This window comes from Otolemur garnettii, unplaced genomic scaffold, assembly GCF_000181295.1.
Source record: "Otolemur garnettii isolate 467f Iridium unplaced genomic scaffold, OtoGar3 scaffold00378, whole genome shotgun sequence".
NCBI lineage: Eukaryota > Metazoa > Chordata > Mammalia > Primates > Galagidae > Otolemur > Otolemur garnettii.
In genome coordinates this window covers 168226-187349 of record NW_003852773.1, presented here as the reverse complement: position 1 = coordinate 187349, position 19124 = coordinate 168226, and the positions used below count along the sequence as shown (strand labels likewise).

Here is a 19124-nt window from a genome sequence, read left to right as displayed (position 1 = left end):
TAGGTTATATTGTTTGCATTTCTCAGGTAACATTCCTGTTACACTTGTGTCCTGCTCTCAAGAGGTGTGCAATGGACTGTAATTCACCACGACTCTCCCTCCTCCTCTCTCCCTTCTCCCTCCTTCCCCTGTCTCTTCCTTGGATTGATTTGAGGAAATGTATTAGATGGGTATGTATTAGATCTTCTACTGGCTTCATATTAGAAGTGAGTACGTTGGATTCTTGCTTCTCCATTCTTGTGATACTTTACTAAGAAGAGTGTGTTCCAATTCTATCCAGGGTAAAATGAATTTTTTTGCATATGACAAGGACATGAATTTGGGGGTCTGAGGAAGAATGTAATCATCTATATGTTTTGTTTCCCTACAATGTGTGTCAGAACTTATTTCCCAGTATGATAGAGTTGAGATGGGTGGACTTTGGGAGGTATTTAGAGCATGAGGACTCTAGTCACATGAATGGGATTAGTGCACTCTCCAAGGAGGCTTGAGAGAGCTTGCTTGAACCTCTGCTATGTGAGGACACACAGAGGGTGCCATCTGTGAGGAACAGACCCTGTAGACCCTGAATTTGCCTGTGCCATGGTCTTGGACTTCCGAGCCACTGAAAGTGTCAGCAATAAATTTCTGTCTTTCTCAATTACCTAGTGTAGGATAATTTGTTATTTCAGTCTTAACAGACTGAGAGAGCACAGTCATCTTACTGATGAGGTAACTGAGACACAGAACACCCCTGAAGGATAAACAAATGGTAGGAAGCAGAGCTGAGACATCAATCCAAGCAGCCTATCTCAAACCCATATAACTTACCACTCTCTAGAATGTATGGTGGACAGGAAATAATAGATTATTTTTTTCAAGACAGGCCATGGACAGGAAAGGGAGTATGGATGGACCAGAGGGACCTGTGAACATACATTGTGAGACATAGGTGAACAGACACATAGACATGACCTGGGCAGTGGCCAGGCATTAGAAGAGTCCAGCCACGTTTCCAGCTGCCAAGGGTAGTCAGAGTAAAATCCTCAGGAACAGGTGTGGTATGAGTATGAGTTGGCAATTCTAGGGTGTGGGATTCACACCAACAGCCTCGTTCTTCCTTCTCTCCCCACCCCATGCTGCTTAAGTTCCCAGATCCATCCATTCAGTGATGCTGGACAAAGCGTAGAACAATGCCCTGGCCCCTCTGCATCTTTGTCAGGGTGTTGTCCCCAAACCCCACATCAGACAAACCTCCCTTGTAAGCATCCTCTGAGCATGTAAAGGAGCAGCCAATTTCTCTGGGGTCTTAGTAACCCATCAGGACAATCACTGTTGTCTTTTTAGAAAATTGAAGCTTTGCACAGTGGCAGTATCATAGCCAATGAGGTTTATCCGAGGTGCAATTATTGCTTATTGCAAATTGACATGTAATACTTGTATATATTTCTGAGGTGAAACACGACGTTTTGATATATGTACACATTGTGGAAGAATTAGATCAAGCTAATTAACATAGTCTTCATCTCACATATTTGTCTTTTGTGCAGTAGATCTCCTCATGTCTTCCCAACTTTGTCATTGCAGTTTTGTACACCTTGATGAATGTGTCTTCATTCTTCCCCCTCCAGCCTCTAGTCAGTACCAAAGTAGGGTTTAGGAAGCTAAGGCACAAAAGTCAGAGGGCTGGATTATGACATCCACGTACCTGGCACTTCACAACATTCCAGCTACCTTTGCCTGTTCTCTTAGATTCTTCAACCATAGTTTGTAAGTGTAACCATTTTGATCATGCTGGCTTTTTCAGAATTGTACTTGGAGGACTAAGAGTCCATCTTCCCCAGGTAGTGTTAGCTGTGACATTCTTGGCTGGGTAAGACAACATGATGAACTGTTCCATATTCACACAGGACTGGTCCACCTTCCACCCTCAAAAGAATTGTTTACAAAAATGGATTGGTTTTAGCATTACAGTGCCATTCTTAGGGGCTACACCCACAATGCAAACTAAAGAACAACTCCCTTCTAAGGAGGGGGAATGAGAAGTAACACATGGAAGGCTTCCTGGAGGACATGGCAATTGAGCTGAGTCTAGTCAGACTGTATGAGTGAGATTTCCAAAATCAGAAATGACAGGAAACAGGGGTATAGTATGTGCAAAGACTTGAGGAATACATCTGTGCATTTAGGGATGGACACAGTTATGTAAGATAGGAGTTATTTATGATACTTTATGTAAGGGCAGAGCTCCCACTTGTAAACTTGCATTGATAGGACTGGTTACATGTCAATCATTTCAGAGCCTTTTATGACGTAACTTGTAGGCGGGCTCACACGATGCCAGGGAAACCTTCCCACGTGACCAGGTGGACGGTTAAAATCTAGACTCTGCAGCGCGACTTTCGTGAACAGTTTCCCTGGGCAATATGGGGATATGGCACTTCCCTGCTTCTGCGATCAAAAAACTGTAAGTTTACATGGTTTTAATTCTCCATTTGTGGTTTATGTTTTGATTTTGATAGAGTACAGTATGGTAAGAACATGGTGTATTGTGACATCTTTAACAGCTGTTTCGGGTAGGCTAATGGGTCTGCGAGGACAGGGAAGCTCCCTAGTCATGTCCAGCTCAGTATTGTGTTTGATCAAACAATATGAAGCGTCTTACAGTTGTGTTTGTGGATATGTTGATCTTGAACCTTCCACCCCAGCCCCTTATTCTTAATCTAACGCTTTCTGATGTATTGAATGGAAAAATGAGGAAATGGCTCATGTGATTGGTGAGCTGGTGGCGGTCCAGCCCTTCACAGTGACTGTTGACCCCATGAGACCTTATTTTGCCTTTATTTTTTTCTGTCATTTGTAGATATTGTCACCACGTAATTGTTTAATCTTTCTGCTTCTCCCTGTTTGTCCATTTTGTTTTTATGCTTCTGTTCCTTTACAGAGGAAAAGGAGGACAGTTACTCCCTGAGAGATCCATTAGGGAGATATGACACCCTGGCAGTTAGCTGCATTTTAAGGTAGTTTTATATTTATTAACTTATATTTATTATAATTTCATTAATGCTAAGAATCAATCTCCCTCATATGTTGCCTTCAAGAGAAAAAACAAAATTAGATGATTTGTACATGAAGTAAGGCTATGGACTTGAAGGTAATGGACTGACTCCCAGGAATCACCTTGTCCTTCACCTCCGTTCTGTGCTTTTATAAAATGTAATGTCAATGTAATCTCATGGTATTCAGCTAAAGTGCGTGGTGGTGTTTGGACTTTCAGGAGATGGAAAACAGTAGTTCAACAAGAGGTTGTACCTTTGAGACCCTGAGGGAAATGAAGCCCCCTGGGATAGTATTGCTTACTTTTCTGACCAGTACAATAGTTTGGGTTTAATTATGAATTTCCAATATTTTAAATATGTTTAATTTTTATTTGGCATTGAAAATATATTTTTGAAATCAAGGTGTTTCCAGTGTGACTATTCTGAAGCGAATGATCTAGCTGAACATTTGACATTTTAAATCATGGAGGCTGCCAGTCAGCTGCTCTTTTGTTCAGCCAAGAAAGGATCCAGTTTGACATTTAATTTGACATGTTCATCCTTGTTGCATTCAGTGAAGTTTTGGTCCCAGGGCTCCTCAACAGGGGCTTCAAAAGGTTTTGTCTTCAGATAGAGGAAATTAACATCCGATTGAGCGTCTTTTGTTTTCTATTATAACTTCTTCTTTGACAAAATTAAAAATATTCAAGTGTTAATCTGGCTCCATAAATGTAGTTCATTCATTTACTTTTTTATTATTCTCTGTGAGTAGATTCATAAATGAACTTTAAAGCAAACATTTGGGGAAAGGGTGATTGGTCCCTGCAGACTTACTCAGTGGACTGCGTTCCTGATATTTTCCGACAGTGAATACTCACCATCCTTGGCTATCCTTACACAGGGAGGGGTTTTACTTTACAGCAGAATTCAGTGTTTGGTGTCATTGTGTTCAATTCCTGTGTTCCTGGCCCTTTTCATCAGTTTGAGTAAAAACATTTTTTGTTATTTTCAATGTACACATAAGATATATCATGTTTTCATTGGCTTTGAGCCTCCTGCTTTATGGCTGTTCTGACCTCCAGTTCCCGGAAGCCTGAACGCTCACTTTATTTTACCATCAAATTATTTTTCTATCACTGTATTAGTGGAGGTTTATTTATTTATTTATTTTTTTAGAGACAGAGTCTCACTTTATTGCCCTTGGTAGAGTGCTGTGAAGTCACAGCTCACAGCAATCTCCCACACCTGGGCTTAGGCAATTCTCCTGCCTCAGCCTCCCAAGTAGCTGGGACTACAGGTGTCCACCACAATGCCTGGCTATTTTTTGTTGCAGTTTGGCCTGGGTTGGGTTTGAACCCGCCACCCTCAGTATATGGGGCTGGCGCCCTACCCACTGAGCCACAGGCACATTTCCTAGATGTACCCCACTGAAGAAAATCTGGTGGCATTTTCATTGTAAAACCTCAGGAATTTACTGATCCAGTGCTTGTTTTCTGGCAGCGAATGCCCAGAAGTACTGGTCACCTGTCACCCTGCACATTCCTTCGCATTTCATTTTTCAAAAGAACTGCCTGCTCAGTATCATGTTATTCAGTCCACTCCTGTCTCCAGTGATTTGCATATGTTTGCTTTGAAAATTGTGGGAAATTTGCGATTTATAAATAAATATATTTCACTGTTCACAGTGAAATTGAGTGCCTTCACTTATCTGGGAGTGAATAACATTTGCAGGCATGTGGCCCCGTTTTATCTTTGAAGTACAATTGTGTATTTAATATGCTATTTTCCTCTCAATGTAGGGTTTCTCACCGTTTCCACTTGTTCTTCCATGGGAAAAAAATCACTTTAAAGTTTTCTATGCACGGAAGTGAAGAGAATCAATCTCCCTCATATGTCGCCTGGTAACGACAGAGTCTGGGCAGGAATAAATTGTCTGAAACAGGCTACTCCTATTGACCTGCTCCAGGATGACCTATAGGTCCCTGTGAAAGGGGCAGTGGGCCCTCTGTAAGTACTGCCATCTGGTCTTGTGGTACCGTTCATGCCTTCTCTGTTTCACATTGTCTTTCACTCATTTGGCCTACCTGGCACGGGCTGCATAATTGTGTATTCAGTGAGACCTGTGTCCCAGCCACTTACCTTTCCATGTGTGTGCCCCCATTGGTGCTAGGCTGCCACCTCTTTTCCTTGCAGATGTGTACAGTCACCATCTCCTCCAGGACCTGTGGTGAGAAAGTCTAGGACTGGTCAGCATGTGAGCCTGTAACGTGACTGGTATGGAATTGGAGCTAACGGTCCGGCATAGCCAGACAGGTAAGAGCAACCTTATCTTGTGTGAGGTGATAGGTGGTGGGCAGAGGGCAGCACACATCCATCTCCTGTCAGCTGTACTGTCATTTAAGAATGTGTTGAAACCTCTTTCCAGTCTCTAAGCTGGGAACTACCAGGAATGTTAAGGTCTGTCCATGGCTACTGCTAATTAACTTAGTGATATAGACTCTGCTAGGGACTGAAATCTTTCCCAGGCACCAGTAGTGTTCCTCTATTTACTGGGGATGCCCAGTGTCAGACAAATTGAATGTATTTGAATGTTACCATTTAAAAAAAAAAAAACCTGATATTTCCATTAGACCTTCAAGGTTTTGATCTTTTACCCTAAATGGAAACTTTCGCAGTAACAAGCCACATCAGGAAAAACTGGAATGTATGGGCAAAAATCAACTCCAGGAGTGTGGGGATTGTGGGAAGCTCCTCAGAGGCCTTTTCATTTGTGATGTAAGAACACTGGTTGGAAGGTGATGTACAGACAGCCATGTGTATCTATCACAAGGAACAATGTGTCACCCCCAAACAAAGTTGATGGTGGACCCTGGTAGTCTGCCAGTTTCCCTCCACCATGGAGGGGAGGGCTCTTGTTACTCAGAGTCTTGGAGATAGAGAATGACAATGCAGTTAATGCATAAGTCAGTGCTTTAAATCTTGACCCTGTCATGCATTATTGGCCTGTTCTTTCCTTTGCAGATATTAGTGGGACCACACAGCCTATGTCTTTCTTTTTTTTTTTTTTATTAACTCATATATACATAGATCATGAATACATTTATGCCTTTGTGGGATTCAGTGTGTTGATTATTTGTACAAATTAGAGTGCTTACATCTGGATGGGAAGGGAGGGGGTGGTTCCATAGAGCCTATGTCTTTCACAGTGTCCACTATCTTGGTCCAATGGCCCTTTCCCACTGTCATATTTGAGTCTTAGTTTCTCATGTGCAAAATGGGAATTATACTGTGACATGATGCATGTAGTGGAAATCAATTGTGATAAATCACCCACACTCCCTCGACTTTGTCATATCATTTAAATGTTCATTTTGTTTCCCAATGCCAGCAAGCTTCCTAGGGTCTCTCCTTGGAAACCACACCTTTTAATCATGCTATGAAGGAAGAGACAACCAGAACCCAAGGCTTTTCCTTCTCCTGATCCACCTTCTGCTGTGACCACCTCAGACATCATACATGGAGGATGACAGGGCTGAGTCCCCAACATGGATCAGCTCTTTCTACTGTTTGTCAACTGTGCAGACTGGAGCCTGACTTTTCTTTTCTGTGTGGTAATTTATTCATTGAAATTCAGGTGAAGACATTTGACAATGTGACGAAGGGAAGTCACATGCTAAGTAGAAATATGCACTTTTCTAATGTGTTCTCCCAGGGACTTGAACCTTTACTCTTAGTAGGTCCCTCTGCTTCCTCTACTTTGCTATTGGCACAAATATCATGGAAAAGGTGGCATCACAGATCCTGAAGTTCACACACCTTAGCTCAAATTCCACATATCTTTGGCACTAGACCCTAAAGTGTCTCCCTTTTATCCAGCACATTGTTGTCCATATCTTTCAGATTTATCCCTGTAATTAGTTCAATTACTTCTAAAGCCTTGGAAGATGGCAGTCCTTTTTATTTCCTACCCAGTGGAAAGCCAGGTTCTGACATGCGTGGAAAAACATTACCCAAACCCAAGTTTGTTTACCAAATATTATGATGAAGGCCAAGGATGGGTTATATCTTATTCACAAACACTGGTGAAACTTCAGGTAACTGTGATGCTTCCTCCCTGTTCCACAGGCAGTGTCACATTTAGTGCCTCTTTTTCTGTGATGGCACAGTCATGTTGGGTCTCCTTGGTTTTCATTTGTTTTGGATGAGGGGATGTGGGGAAAATCAAAAAGGCATACTTTGGTGGATAATTGCACTGGGTAATGGCATTTAAGAAGAATCCAAAAGGTAGACGATGCCAGAAGATGTCTCAGTAATTGGTGGCAGTCTCAAGGATCCAGGCCCTCAGTGGAAGAGAAGGTGGACCTCTTCTGGTTTTCACATAGGACTGTTAGTTTCTTGGATCTTTCCCAGGAGATCATTCTAAGGCCAGCCTTGTCACTTAATCTCTTGTAGCACGTAGTCAGTAAGTGTGTACACACCAGTGGGAATGGTAATGAGCCGCAGAGTCTTGGTGCACACTATTCCATGTCACACTCCAATTTACCTTAAGGAGTTTTCTCATGCCTCATCCTTATATAAGTGGTCTGAAGAGAGTGGATTCTCATGGCCACATCAAGGCACACTTTGAAGTTAAATTATGTGGATTACAGGAGGGGAGGCAGACTATTGATTTTGTTATTATTAGATGAAATGGTATAATATAACTATAGGTTGTTATGCTCCATTAGTTGTAAAATTACATCACCTTATGCAGTTACTAAATAGTCATGCACATTCTCAGAGATTTCAGGAGAATATGATGAAATTTAGTTCACTGATAATCTCTATAGCTGGACTTTCAAACTCTGTGACCATTTGGCATCATGTCCAAGGAAGCTTTCCCATGGCAGTACTTATGTCTTCCATTAGGACTCTCGTCATAGCTCTTTATCAAGGCAAGGTGAGGTTTCCCACTGAGAATTTTGAAAAAAGGATTTGATACCCTTTGTTATTTTACAGGTAAGGGAGAGGCACATTTTTACCCTTGGGCATTGAAGGCCTGTAACTCTCACCTTACATGCCAACTCCCGTCGTTTTGGTACGTCACAGTTTTTGCTTGAAGATAAGGCCTAGGCACAGGTCTCTCTTTTGCCATGAATAAAAATGTAACCAATTGTTTCCTCTGTGAAACAGTGACACGCATCCAGTCATGTAACTTGCAGAGTCGTGGTCATTTTGTCAAGTATCTTAGCCTACTAGCAATGACGGTGATGGCAGGGATAATGACGCTGATGGTGGTGGTGATGATGCTAAAAGAAATCAATCACAGCTGTCACTGGGAGTAACTTCATGGAAACCAAGAACTGTGCTCAGTTCTTCTCGTTGGGATCTTACCTTACAGATGATTATAGAACATGTTATTACCTGGCCATGGTAACAGAGCCAGGATAGCATCAGAAGGACTCAGATCCAGGTTCAACTGGCTTTGAATTCTGTGGTATTATTCACAAACTGTGAGAAGCCATGTTGTTTTATTATTGAGACAAAGTCTCACTTTCTTGCCTCACAATAGAGTGCCCTGGCAACCTGAAACACTTGGATTCTAGAGACTCTGTTCTCTCATCCTCCCCAGTAGCTGGGACCATACACACCTGTCACAATGCCCTGCTAGTTTTTATATTTTTGGTAGACAATGGGTCCTGCTCTTGGTCAGCCTTGTCTGAAACACCTGAGCTCAAGCAGTCCACCTGCCTCGGCCTCTCAGAGTTCTGAGATTGCTGGTGTGAGTCACCATGCCAGGCCTGTGAAAAAGCTTTTTAAGGAAGTCTCTGGTGCTTGAAAAAGGACTGGTTACCCCACCTTCCATTTTCTTTCTATTTTCTGTAAAATGCTTATGTCCAGAGAATACACAGGAGGTTTATGTTGTAGTAGAAATAACTGCTAATGACAATGGTCCTAAAGCGTTGGAACAAGACATCTTGAAATAATGTTTTTCAAGGGTGGATCCCCAGGAAGTTTGATAGTCTGTTCTTCAATAAGAATTACAGGGTTAGAGGCTCCAGAAGGGGGGAGAGGCTTTTGTATTAGGAAAGATGGAATGACATTGCTTGTTGTTACTCCACTGGGGGCTCACAGACTGAGGTGGCAAAGGGCTGGGGACAGTGGCACCTGGGAGAACTGCTAACAAAGGCTGAGATTAAGGGACTCTGGTGGCCATGTTTTGACAGATGTTGTGTGTTGGAGGGTGTAGGTCCTGCTTCCTTCCCTGTCCCTGATAGTGAAAGAAAGTTTGTTGTTGAGTGCAAAATGGCCAAGTGTGCCCTATTGGCAAAGATGATGCTTTAATTTTGGGGGCAGAACCTTGCCTTCTGTTGTCAATGAGAACTCTGCATTTAGCTGTCTGTCGGGGCTTAGCAATGTTTGTCTCATTCTATGCACAGCCTTAGCCTATGACAAATAGTTTTGGGGAAGGTGGCCCTTCATGTCTTATATTGTAGCTGAGTTGAGTGATCTCAGGCAGTGTTCTGAGAGGTGCTTTTGATTGCTTATGGGAACATATCCTATTTGGTGAGCTGACCCCTCAGTGTTTCATATTTATAGTGAGCTGTGTTCACCAGTGGACACTTATTAAAGTGAACTGGTGTTCCCAGTGTGTCCTTGAAAGTTCCTCCTCAGGGGCTTCTTTCTCCACATTTCAATGGCTCAAAAGCCTTGTGGAAGGTCCTACAGGGAGCAAAGTGCAGCACTGCCAGCATTGGGGGGAGGGGAATTTTAGGTCCTGGGAAGAAACAGGTGCCAGCCTATTTTTGAGCTTCTGTGCTGAGTGGCTTACACCCTGCCCGGCAATGATGCGGCAGCATCATGAGCACTCTGGGTGCCAGGTATTGGCATGTAGGTGGCATTTGTCTAAACATGTCAGTCCTGCACTCTTCCGTTGATCATGCTCTGCACCGCTGGGAAGGAAAAGTCCCGTGGATCCTGCCACTGACTAGGATGTGGAACAGATGATACTGAGGTCCTCTTGGTGTATCTGCCTGAGGGTTCAGGAACTTTCTGGGTCAGGTGTGGAAAGTACAGGATTGCCAGCATGTGAGGAGAGGGGAATTTTGTGTCCAGGTTAAAAATGAGTGACGGCCTATGGTGAGACTTCTGTGCTCAGTGTTTTGCACTGTGCACAGTGGTGGTGGTGCCATAGGAATTGTGAGCACTCTGGGTGCCAAGAACAGGAAGGTAGTTGGCATATGGCCAAGCCTGTCTCTTGTGCACTCTTCCGCTGATGATACTCTGCACCTCAAGGGGAAGGAAAAGTCACATGGACCATGCCATTAACCAGTATGCAAAGCTGGTGATGTTCAGGTCCTCTTGAGTATTGGCCTATCAGCCTGGGAGTTCAGAAACTTTGTGGATGAAGTGTCCAGGCAGGCAGTTTAATCTCTCCTATTCCTCATGATATAGGGCACATTCCTGTAGGTGAAGGAGGTCACATTTCCTATATGTATGCTGGAAACCATATCTGCTTTATGGTGTACATCATGTCATTTTGCTCTTTTAGAACCCTGTGTAGATAGTCTCATGAAGACATTGCCTATACTCTCAAGAAAGAGTATTGTAGATTGCACAGTGAGAGACTTATGCATCTTGTGTAGTTCTACAGCCACTGACTCTGTTGAAGGTCAAAGTGAAGTTGCATTGTGCGGGGGTCACACTCAGTGGTATCCCTAATTCAGGTTACCTAATGTAAGGGCCAGACCACCGTTTTCTTGTCTGCTCTGTTAAACTGCAGGGCCCACCTTGTAACCCTCCCCATTCCATTCATAGTTGCTTAAACCATACCCGCAGGGCCCACCCTGCAACCTTTCTCATTCCTTTCATAGTTACTCAACCAAATAGTGTTAAGGGACCCTCCACCCCTTACCTGTACCAATCCAAATTCACCTTTACTAATGAAGTGTACTCGTATCTGACACTACCCCTCTTGCTTTCTGTACCCCATAAAAACTGCCTTCACCCCGAGTTCGGGGCTCGTCCTTGGCTTGCATGCCAGGAGAGTCCAGGCCCGGGGCCCCCGGGCTTCCTGGGTCTGTAATAAATCTCATCTTATGCCCTTTACATCAGAGCAAGTCTCGAGTTTGTCGGCTGGGGTTGATTTGGGAGGCTTTCTCGGACCCAACACTAAGACTTCAAGAAGGAATGTGAGGAGTGTCCTGAGTATAAGGAGAATGCAGAGGTCATGGAGGACACAGGGATTTAGGGAGGTTTTGATGGGCATTAGGGTTCAAGGAATTGTCCCCTGTGACCCTTTTCCTTCCCTCATGGTACATGTGGATCAACATAGCTGGGGACAGAAGAAAACAATGTGAATGTGATACAGGGAAATGTGGGACTTTGCAAAGTTGTTGCCTTTATTATGGGGACAGGATCTTATTGTCCTTTCCCTCAGTCAATTGTGGTTTTATCTGTTGGTGAAGTTTTTGCTGTGTCACCCTCTTCTGTGCCTAGCCCTAGGCCTCTGAAAAGTGGCACAGACATAGGTGGGCATTCAGTCTCTATTAAGGTCCCATAGTACAGTAATGTGAGGGAGTTTCAGAAGGAGCTGCAGTTGCTTTTGCTGACTTGCTTGTAACCTCCCTGAGACAATGTTCCCTCAACCACTTCCCATTCCAGAGTTTTCTTCTGTCACTTTATCACAATCTTTGGTAAAGCCTGTTATGTGTGTTTCCCTCTATCACTTGTACAAGGGCTGTGATCAGGATCTGGTTTCCACTACTTAAGGTGCCCCCTCTTTTCCCAGTTTTCATATAGCCTAAGCATTTTTCTGCCAGGTCCTTGTCCATTCCTCATTGTAAGAATGGGAAGGGGCTTATTTAGCTTTCAGAATGTTTACATACAATTCACAGAAGCATACCAAGAAATTAATAGTTTGGACTTTTCTAAAGGAAATGGCATATGGAAAGGGGAAAGCTGGGTCTGTTTCTTCTCTGGATGGGAAGGTGTCAATTTTTATTTCCTTTACTACTTTGTGACTCACTTAGACACCATTACTGGTTGTCTGCTCTCCTCTGATAGACATGTTCAGCTGCAGAGAATGGATTTAGCAGACCACCTGTTGCATTATTCTCAGCACTTGTTTTCTCTAGGAAATGTGTTCTCTGATTTGGTCTTGCATTTTGTGAGATACTTATGTTCTTCCAATAAAATGTGTTTGTTAGAGAAACTCTTGAATGTGTGTGTTTTCTTATTCACTATGAACGAAATTATATTGACTCAAGTTAAAAATATGACTGTATATTCCTTGTCAGTAAGGGGAGGGAGTTGGTGGTAGGGGTTGTGTTTTCCAGGCCAAGAGGAAGTTCTCCCACTGTGAAAGAAAGAAAGGGAGTGGATGATCTCATACCTCCTTGTATGAAGTGATCCTTTTGGCCCCTTCATGAAAAGCATGAATCCATATGTGGATATTATGTTCACTATAGAGTCCCATCCTCCAAATTCTGAGGATAAGGCAGAGGTAGACTGACCAGGAAGGTTCTGCAGTATGCAGTTCAGAAGTCTTGAGGCCCAAAACTGGAAGCAGTGAGCAGAGACTTCATTCCCACTCCAGCCTGCCTAAATCCTTGGTTCATCATGTATCCGATGTTTTTTCTTGTATCCCACAACTTTTCCTTGAATGGAACAAACTGAAAAGGGCAGATTCTTCTTGGCATCATCTGTTGACCAGAATGTTTACTGGTGCTCATTTCATAATAGCCAAGTGATGGAAGCCAATCAAACGCCCATCAACCCATGAATAGATTAACAAATCGTGGTATATGTATACCATGAAATTCTCTTCAGTCATCAAAAAGATGAAGACTTTATTTTACATCTTTTATATGTACCTGCATGGAGTTGGAACACATTCTTCATAGTAAAGTATCTCTATAATGGGAAAAAAAGTATCAAATATACTCTACATTATTATGAAAGCAATATATAAGCATATACACACACATGGGAGTGATAAAACTCAAATACAGTTGGCATCCAGTCAAGGGCTCAGAGGTCACATGGCTCGTAGAAAGCTGCCTTATCCTACAAGGGCTTGGCAGGAACTCCAGACAGGGCACTTCATTCATCTGTTGGTAAGAGGATTAGGCTTCCTCTCTATCTTTTCCCTGTGATATCTCTTTCTCCATTGCTGCTTACTAAACCCTCCTTTTTCCCCTTTCTTTTGCCTCACTTTATAAAATATCCACTGTCAGCTTCCTGACATAGGTCAGTGGTGAACACGTGCCAGCCCTACACACCAGCAGCCACCAGTTAGAACCTCGCGTAGGCCTGATTAATAAAAGGAAAAAAACCAGCACAATATACTCCCCATTATAAAATAATTTCCAAGACAACTTCCTTTCCCTCACTACTATTTCTTTGAAAAATATTAACCACTCCACCCCAGTATAATGCAAATGACCTGAGTAGTTATTAAAAAGTTTCCACAGGCCGCTGGCCCAATCTCTGTGAACTTCACCAGAACAAAGAGTACCAAAGGACACCTGTGGGAAGATTGAATTTAGAGTCAGACCTGGGGAATATCTTTCATTTCCTTTTTTCTAACTAATTCATGGAAAAATAAAACCACCTCTTTCTTAAGACCAATGGAATCACTGAACTACAGCTTCAAAGCCTTTTACAGACCCTGATTACAACCTATCTCTCTTAACTTCCTCCTTCCCAAATTAAATCATGACACTAAACAAGAACAATCTATCCTAAATTCCTAATATTTAACATAGATTTTGAAAACTTACAAAAATCCTCAGACTCCACAAAGGGAGTACTAAACTTGCCCTTCAGTGGTCTTTGAGAAACAAATTAAGACAAAGAAAAGAGAGTAAGGAGGTGGCCCCAGCCTGTGGCTCAAGAAGTAGGGCCCTGGCCCCATATACTGAGGGTGGTGGGTTTGAACCCAGCCTGGCCAAAACGAAAGAGAGAGAGAGAGAAAAGAGGTAGGGCCAGCTACAGGCCTTGAGAAAAAAAAAATTCAAATAACAACCAATTCTATAATAATTTTTTTTTTCTTAAAGAGAGAAATAACTCAGAAGCTCAAAACTCTTTCTCTACTAACGCCAAAGATACCTTCTCTGTTCTCCCTAAAACTATAAGACCTCTATTTTCTTCTATCTCCATCTCTGGAGAAAAAAATAAAATATACCCCCTGTGTATTCCACAGCTTCTCTGCCCCCTGGGAGATCACATCTAATTACCCTATCTCACTGTTAAATAGAATCTCAAAGTTCAGTTAAACACCTAACTCCTTTAACATCACAAACTCTCTTTCTGAAACTTTTAAAAATTATCTTAATTCTAACAAAAAGTAGCCATTCCATCAGTCTTTAAATTATTGGTCTTCAATGGTCTTTGAGAAGCAGTTTAAGATAAACAAAAGAGAGTAGGAATGTAGTCCTTTCTTCCCTGCTCCAACTTTGCCCTCTGACTATACTAGGAGACGCTACCTGATCCAATCTTTCTTTCTGTTTTAAACTTTACACCTAGTGGGTACATGGAAAACACATATAAGTTCTACCCCTTTTTAACCATCATTAATACCAGACAACTATATGAGAGTTAAAAAACCCAAAAAAGACATTAAAAATAATGCTTTTATTATAATTTCAAAAGACTTTTCAGTAACTCCAAATCTTAAAATCATAGTATATTTCATGCAATATCTAAGTCTTTATGAAATATAACACTTAAATTATTTAAAACATTTTAAAGTCTTTATCAAAAAATAAAATCTTTGCCTTTTTTTTTTTCTGGAAACAACTTAAAATAATCATAGTTTAAGGTACAATTGACAATGACACTTGGTTATTTTTGTGGTCTGTAATAATTTAACAAAATAATCCCAATTATGAGTGATAACATGTGCTGAACATATCAAAATTTTAAGAATCCCATACAATAATGGAACATATATTAATAACATCTTCATTTCATAAAAATATAACTCAAAGATCATTTTTTACTTGACAGTGCTTCCCATGTATTATAATTTAACATATCAAATAATCCTGCTTATCTCTCTTTTGGATGCCGCAGGCGCCCTCTGTGGCATTCCAAAGTTAGTTTGAGGTGAAAAATGAAAGATTAAATTTTAAATTTGAACTTTGATTTTGAAAAGCCTGTTAAATATTTCAAAGGCTTAAAAGAATTAATCAAAGCAGGATCACAGATCACTGTGAGATAATATTCATTTATTTAGCCAAAGTGATAATTCAAAAAACTTAAACGGCAAAAGCCTTTATTTTTTGAGGAAGAGGAGACCCAGGGTTCCAAATAATCAAAAGATGTGAAAAAGCATGAATCAGAACCGATCTCTTTCCTCTTTCTCTATTTTTTTGCAGTTTCCTCAAAGGGGACAAAACTATTTTATCATATCCTATTTTTTTTAATCTTCTAATTATCAAATTGGCTAAATAATTAACTTGATAGCAAGCTACAATCCTGTTCTATAAAAATTATTTTTTCTTTTTTAGAGATAGAGTCTCACTTTATGGCCCTCGGTAGAGGAGTGCCGCAGTGTCACACAGCTCACAGCAACCTCCAACTCCTGGGCTTAGGCGATTCTCTTGCCTCAGCCTCCCAAGGAGGTGGGACTACAGGTACCCACCACAACGCCTGGCTATTTTTTGTTGCAATCTGGCCGGGCCGGGTTTGAACCTGCCACCCTGGGTATATGGGGCTGGCGCTCTACCCATTGAGCTGCAGACGCCACCCTAAAAAATAATTTTTAAATAAAACCAGTAAATAGAGTCATGCCACCATGACCGTTGGCACCATAACATGTGCTGCAGGTCCCGTGTCACTTGAGTCCCGGGCACTGCCCACCAAAGAACCGAGCATGAGGGCCTTGTTACCATATCACGTTATGGGCAGTGTGGAGGAGAAATCAAAGAGTATGTTGGTAACCTGGGGACCGGCATTGGCAAAGGAGAGTTAGAAAGGGCTCTCAGTTATTATGGTCCTTTAAGAACTGTATGGATGTCAAGAAATCCTCCAGCATTTGCCTTTGTGAAACGTGAAGATCCTAGAGATGCAGAAGATGCAGTAGGAGGACTGGACGGGAAGGTGGCTTGTGGTTCCTGAGTGAGGGTTGAACTATCAACAGGCATGCCAGAGCCATCACATTTTGATAGACTGCCCGCCCAGCGTCTCTTTGATCCCAATGATAGATGCTACGAGTGTGGAGAAAAGGGACATTATGCTTACGATTTTCATCACTACAGCCAGCAAAGGAGAAGCAGGTCAAGGTCTAGATCATATTCTCCATCCAGAGGAAGGAGATATTCTCGCTTTCACAGCAGGAGCAGGGGACGGAGGTCAAGATCAGCAACTCCTCCATGATCAAGATCTGTGTCTGTTCCTAGATCAAGATCAGCTTCACTCAGAAGATCTAGGTCTGGTTCTATAAAAGGATCGAGGTAGCTCAAATCCCTGTCAAAGTCAAGACCAAAATCTAAGTCTCTTGCCTGACCAAGTGTGAGAGCCAAACTAGCTCCATTTTGTTATTTACAGCAGGAGCTCCATTCTTGGCTGTTTACAGCACAAGCCCCATTCCTAGCTGTTTACTGCATAGCCCTTCCCCCAACCTCTGCCAGTGAAACCTGCAGGGCCACTCCCTGCTGCCTTCCCCCACCCCAGGTTGCACAGCCACTGTGCTGTAACTGGGTCACCTTAGGCAAATAGTTGCTATAATAAACAATAAGTTTCTATTACCTTGAAATACAGGTAACCAGGTTGCACCAACTCTAGCCCCCGGTTAAGAGACCCCCCACCCCTCACCTGTACCAATCCAAAATCACCTTTACTAGTGAAATCATCAGCCACCAATGCAAATCCTCCTTTACTTCCCTCTTTACTAGTGATCACACCAATCACCAATCAAAAGTGTACTTGTACCCTTCTTCCCCTTTTTTGCTTTCTGTACCCTATAAAAACTGCCTTCACCCTGAGTTCGGGGCTCATCCCAGGCTTGCATGCTGGGCGAGTCCAGACCAGTCTGTAATAAATCTCACCTTATGCCTCTTACATGGGAGCGCGTCTCGAGTTTGTCGATTGGGGCTACTTCGGGAGGCTTTTTTGGACTCAACACAAGAAGATGACAATCAAAGTGCAGATCTCCATCTCCAAAAACAAGTCTTTCCCTGTCAGGAAGTCTACCCAGAAGTGCAAGTTCTAAAAGAATGGATTGAAGCTCTCAAGTTCACCTTTTAAGGAAAAGTTATTTTGTTTACATTACTATAAGGGATTTGTGATGTCTGTAATTGTAACCTAGAAAGGATATTTTAATCATCTAATCAAAGGAGTTCTGGATTATTACTCTGGAAATTCATAGAAGTAAGATAATACAAATTTGTTTAATGTATTAACATCCTACATCCTATGTTTTTTTTGTTTGTTTTGTTTTGTTTTTTGGGCAGGGCTGGGTTTGAACGTGCCACCTGGGTTGGGCGCCCTACCCTTTTGAGCCACAGGCACCGCCCATCCTATGCAGGGTTTATTTGGCCCATTTAAGTAAAATGTTTCTAACTAGAAAAAAAATGTGGATTTTTATTTGGTACATGTAAGTAAAAATGCTTTAACTAGAAAAAGCAATGTGGGTTTTTATTTGGTACATTTAAGTAAACTGTTTCTAACTAGAAAAAAATTAAATAAAAATAACGTCTACAAAAAATAAATGAGACAAAAGCCCAGGTGCCTAACAATTACTACACCTTTTGGTGATAATGAAACTCAGTACACTGAGACTGAAATTTATTTTAACAAATAAATTGATGCTACTATGATTTGTCTTTAATAAAAACAATTAAGACTAAAAAACTGCCCCAAACTATAAAATGATATATAGTAGTCAAATTTGCTCCAATTTCTTTTTTCTGTCTGCTTCATGGTCCTAAGACAACATGTTATGCTTTCATATGTAAAATCTTTAAATTTCTGGGTAAGTACTACAAAATTAACATTCAAACTAATAAAAAGAAAACTATAAAAGCCTTAAACTGCCACAAAGTTACTGAACTCGCTAGCACAAGTACTCCTAAATAACCAAGTAATGCTAAATTTCCTGTAGATTACACTAGAGTAAATCTATACAATATTAAAGACTATCTGCTAGATCTATGTCAGCGGTTCTCAACCTGTGGGTCACTACCCACGGGAACTGTATTAAAGGGCCACAGCATTAGAAAGGTTGAAAACCACTGATCTATGGGAATATCTCAGAACAAACGGAAACCTAAATAAAAATTTCCCATTAAATAATGTGGTTGCAATAGGGCCTCACAAGTGGTCCCAACACTAATGAATTTCCAAAAATATTCACTTAAATTACTCAAAACTTCAAATCCATTCTATAAAAACTCATAAAACTAAATATTATCTTAGGAACTGTACTAAAATCTAAGTACAAATGCTAATGTTCTCAGAATGCAAATCTTAGCCTCAGAACCCAAAACTTATGAATATTTACAAATAAATACAAAATAATTTCTTTCTATTATCCTATGCTTGTCAATGCCTCTGCTTACTTCTTTTCACTAAAGGAACTTTGAAAAGTATCTTCCAGATCCTACATTCCAGATGGACTCACCAAGACCAAGAAACTTACAAGGCCTCCAAGCAAATAACCTTTGATCTCTATGGGGCACACCTGACCACCTCCTGAACTGTTGATTCAGACTATAGGAGGAGAAAAAGTTTTCATAAGATTCCTACTTATAATTATCCTAAAATAACTGGCCAGAATCTCCCTACTTTAGACTTGAACTTACTGTTCCTCTACACATTTTATCAAAAATTATTTTCCAAATAATTAAGCATTTCAAAAATCAAAGACCTAATAAACTATCAATTCTTAAGCCCAACTGTTGGGTCCGAGAAAGCCTCCCAAATTAACCCCAACTGACAAACTCGAGACTCACTCCGATGTAAAGGGCATAAGATGAGGTTTATTACAGACCCAGGAAGCCCGGGGGCCCTGGGCCTGGACTCTCCTGGCATGCAAGCCGAGGACGAGCCCCGAACTCGGGGTGAAGGCAGTTTTTATGGGGTACAGAAAGCAAGAGGGGTAGGGTCGGATACGAGTACACT

The 19124-nt window shown here is 41.6% G+C and overlaps 2 pseudogenes; both read left to right on the top strand.

Moving 5' to 3' along the window:
- Window positions 1–1334: 1334 nt before the first annotated feature.
- LOC111722787 lies at window positions 1335–1491 on the top strand (annotated as a pseudogene).
- Window positions 1492–8257: 6766 nt separating this feature from the next.
- On the top strand, window positions 8258–17227 carry LOC100959734 (annotated as a pseudogene).
- The last annotated feature ends 1897 nt before the right edge of the window (window positions 17228–19124 follow it).